The following is a 5183-nucleotide window of genomic DNA, read 5'->3' on the forward strand; positions in this document are numbered from 1 at the left end:
TCTCAAGGATTTTCGCTAAGTACCTTTAGGTGTATGTACCATTTGTGGAAAGTGACTGGTAAGAGGTTTCTCTCTAAGGAGCTTTGGGGTTGCTATCTATAGCCAGCAGGATGACATCCCAGGAAAACTTCCCACTGCCGTCACTGAATAGGCACAGCTTGGCTGGTGACCCTCAGCACAGACCCTTTCCTGCCCCTTATATGTGCCAGGATTCCCACCCCACCCACTGTCCATGGCCACTGGTGTGTGCCAGAATTCCACACCCACCCACTGTCTACTGGCTTCTTACCCTCTGCAAGTGTGCCTTGGACAGACAGATACACACACACACATACTCCATGGCACTTTGCCCTTTGGGGTGGGGTCAAAATCCCACACACATCCACTGCTCATGGCACCCTGGCCCTGGGGGGTACACAAAATCTCCTTGACTTCTTCCCATTGCACCCTGAGCTTTGGGGTACTGGAAATTACATTAAAACATATATAAAATAAAAGCTGTTACAAGTTGTAAAAGCCACTCAAAAGTCAAAGCCATCCCTGAAATATAAGTCAGAAGAGAGTGACAGCAGAAAAAGCGCAGGGGATGTTTGGAGTTGTTTAATAATCACTCAGTTCTGATCATTGAGCACCATCACATCCTTCAACACACACAACAAAATGCTTGTAAGCTGCACATATAAAGTGCACAAACTTCACTGCTGTCATATGCTGCTCCCTCTAAAGGAACAGAAATTGGATTAGATGAAGAACAGGCTAAGAACTGCTGCTGTTCTAAAAATAATGATACGTGTGTACAACCAGAACACCACAGAATCCTGGTCTCCCTCACACATAGCGAAGTGGAAACAATCTGAACTTGTTTAAGAGACAAGTGATTCTCCATTACACTCCTAAAAATATCCTCCTCGCCCCAGCCCCCAAACAAACAAACCAACCCCTACCCTACACTGCAAACTACTGTCCAAACTTTTTGAATCCTGAAAATGTCACTTAGGACAAGAGAGCATCTACTTACTTTAGCTCTTGGTAATTCAAGGGACTGGAAATATACTATGAATTTAGCTGATTGGGAATATCACTTGGGGAAAAATATTCTGTTGCCCATTGACTATTTAAAAACAATGGAATATAAAAAAATGTTATTGTCTGTACATTCTTTGATCATTTTGATCGCTATTCTATTAGCTATTATGCATTGTTATTTAAGGTAAAGATTAAAGTATTAAAAACTAAGTTTCTAGCAATAGCGAAACTATTCCTTTTCAATAAAAGAGAGATATCGGTAGTCCTTGTTGCCTTCATTGTTCTATACATACTATTTAATTATCTGAAAACAGCAATTTTAATGAAAATGGACAGAAATTGACAATAGAAGAAATTTTTGTAACTATCATCTCTAAAGGCATTGTATTTTCTTATTGTGAATTGGTTTGCCATTTTCAGATGTTTTATATATTATGTTCTTTAATGGCACATGATTTTAAAAACAGTAAGTGCACATTAATCTTACCAGCACTTTGCTGAAAGGCAATACAGAGCAAATTGCTTCCTGTATCTTACGTCTCTTAAAGGAAACTGCTTAAATGTTCACTTGCTATTTATAAATCAACTGTAAAGATAAAGTTAATTCTCATTTGCTACCAATGTAATTTATAAAGTAGTTGAACAATGAAAAATAGTCCAGGAAGAGTTCAAGAGAATAACAAACATCCTCCTAAGCCAAAAGAAGCTTTCACCTGAAAATCTTCTTTTTACTCATATTGTTAAAAACAGGTTTAAACCTTGAAATTACAGGTGTTTGTCTGATATTTTCTTCAGAAATAAGGACTGTTTGGAAGAATGTTTCAGAATGGTTAATGGGATGTTATGCCACTTACCGATTCTTCTCAGAATCTTGCCAAAACCAAGTTTGATTTTTCTCAAATTTGCAGGAAAATCAGAGATTTTCTCGAAGTTTTTTATCCTGTGTTTCTCCTCTTCCTTTAATTGCTCAGCAAAGCAACAAAATAACCCCAACAATATAAAACCCCACAAGCAGTACATTATAATTCCTCCATCATAGTCCTGTGGCCCATAGTTATCATCATGTGCCCACCCGATAAAAGTGTATAATGTGGAAACTCACTCCAGCCTTCTAATACACCTCTACCCCGATATAACGCTGTCCTCGGGAGCCAAAAAATCTTACTGCGTTATAGGTGAAAACGCGTTATATCAAACTTGCTTTGATCTGCCGGAGTGCGCAGCCCCGCCCCGCCCCAGAGCGCTGCTTTACCACGTTATATGCAAATTCATGTTATATCGGGCCGCGTTATATCGGGGTAGAGGTATACAAGTACAAACTTACTGACTACATAACTTTAGAACATAAAGTGACTGGAAAATACTCCATCTAGAATATTAAGCATAAAAATCATCCATCTCCCATATGGCAGGAGCTAGACAACAATAATTACATATAAAGGCATATATTTGGGTTTGTATACATTATCTTTCTTGTCTTTAATTTCAAAACAGAACCAATAAATCCCCTATTTTTCCTAACAAGATTGACTGTGTGTAAAGCACACACACTATTTTAAGTCAAGATATGGAAGTTCTGTATCCAGTGACAACTTAAAAGCTGCTTTAATGATTATGGAAATGACTTAAGTCATAGAAAGTACATAAAAAGCAGAAATGCAAGATCAATAAGCCATCCTCATGGATTGTATTTTCTAAATGAACAACCTACCCTAAATTCTCAATTACTGAGGGACAATCTTCACTCACTGATATATGTGCTTTCCACAACCAACTCTCTGTATAACTTTTCATGAGTGATGTACCCGAATACTTTGATGCTAGTATCTAAACTGTATTCTTAAATTTACTCACCTAAATTTGGGTTACTGCTGATTATGCATTATATGTATCTGATGACTTTAAAAACAAACTTTGTATTTGTGGATAATCTAAGCACTATACCCAGATGTACAGACACTCTTTTCTCAACCTGTGTATTATATAATTTTAACATTAGCTTTAATAAAATTTTTATTTGGAGATTGAGCAGGAGTGGGCACAGCTTGGTGGCATCAGCATATTTCATACTGGCAAGTAGGCTTTAATTTTGGACATGGGAAATCAATGTGGCTCCACATAGGCACAGGTGTTTTGAGTAGAACTCAGGACAGCCTCCAAGTCAATTTATATTTTGATGCTAATTTGAATGATACATAGAAATAATTTTATTATTGGACTCAAACTAGTAAGTTCAAAGTAAAAAAAAAAAAGATGACATTGAATGTGTGTATTTATGAACACTGTCTTCCCCGCCCCCCCCCTCAAATGTTGAAGTTTATATGTCATAAAATCAGTTCAAAGGATTGGGGGGAAAAAAAGCACACAAGTAATAGTATGCATGAGCAACTTTAAAATTCTAATAGAAAGGTGTTTCCTCATAACTAATTTAGCATACATTGTAATCTTCAAAGAGTTGCCACAAATACTATATAATATAGTATAGATAGATAGACACTACCCACATGTACCACATATTAACATTGTAGGGTTATTTGCATTTTACTGAAGGGGTCTGTTTGTTTGTGGAGGAAACTCTAGCTTTCATAGCTCTACAGAAACTAAGGACAATTCTCTTTCTTCTTCCTAAATTATCAGTAGTATAACTCAATGTGTTTAAATATTCATAAATATCTTCTATAAATTATATAGAAAAATCTTGAGCAGTTTGAATAAGTTAACTTACGCAGCTGAAAGTGAAAATTTTAATACCTTTTTCATATCTACTATATTCTCCACAGAATCTTTAAACACTAAATATATGCATAGTAATTGAATGACAACTTTTGCTGTACAAAAATTATGAACCTTCTGTCTAGCGTCAGAATGCCTGGATTTAGCATTGACCTACATTTATAGTCTATCTATAACAGACAAAAAGTGAATTTGCAATAGATTCCACTAAATGGAAAGGCAATACACCTCAAAATTATGAAATGCCCTCTAGACATTTAATTTATTCAGGCAACATTTTACAGTTGCATATATGTGAAAGGTGGCATTATATAAGGACAACTGAATGACTGCTCAGTACATTACTACATGTAGGGCTGACAGCATTACTCTTCTTAAGGTTGCCTGCCACATCCTACCTTGTTTTCAGTTGCCAAACTTCAACCAGTTGGACTGAAGTTTTCAGTGCCAGGTGTTTGCCTCAGGCTGAATTTATTTTTGGAAAATTTCAGCCAAAAGGATTCAGGGGATAATGGGGAGGAAAATCAGATGAGCCCAGGGAGATGGGGAATGGGAGGTAGTGGTGATCATGCCGGGGGGGGGGGGGGGGGGGAGGGTGAGAAGGAAGAAGGAGGAGGGGAAATATGCAGAAGAATTTGTGCCCACTATATCGCACTCTTCCAGGGAATGGTATGGAACCCAAGATCGCGGAGTTTCATCATCCCTCTGCTGTCAGTAAATATGTATGAAAGCCATTGATAAAATGCCCATCTCCCTTTCTAGTGCTGGTCCAGAGGATGACATTCTACTACTGATACTAGTTATACTGGTATCAAGTATCAGGGGGTAGCCGTGTTAGTCTATATCCACAAAAACAACAAGGAGTCCGGTGGCACCTTAAAAACTAACAGATTTATTTGGGCATAAGTTTTTGTGGGTAAAAAAACCACTTCTTCAGATGCATGGAGTGAAAATTACAGATGCAGGCATTATTCTACTGACACACGAAGAGAAGGGAGTTACCTCACAAGTGGAGAACCAGATTTGGCAGAAATCTGTGTCATGGATCTAAAGGTTCCAACCCTGTTAATGAAATATGTGTGTCAATATAATGTCACATAATGGCATTTCTGTTTTTTCAGGTTGCTTTTTTTAAAAACCTAGGACATTCCAGACACTAAAATTACATTTTTTCAGCGTGGTAGCTGTTTTAGTCTGTATCAGCAAAAACAACGAGGAGTCCTTGTGGCACCTTAGAGACTAACAAATTTATTTGGGCATAAGCTTTCGTTGGCCAAAACCCACAAATTACATTGAAAACTTTATTAAGGTTGCGAAGTCAAGCAGTGAAAATGTTTGAAATACCAGCATTAAAGTTGCCTTAATTCAACAGTCTGCATATGCATTATGACAGTCTTTAATTACATGATCACATACTAATTTTT

The sequence above is a fragment of the Chrysemys picta genome, chromosome 9, assembly GCF_011386835.1.
Source record: "Chrysemys picta bellii isolate R12L10 chromosome 9, ASM1138683v2, whole genome shotgun sequence".
In the NCBI taxonomy this organism is placed as follows: domain Eukaryota; kingdom Metazoa; phylum Chordata; order Testudines; family Emydidae; genus Chrysemys; species Chrysemys picta.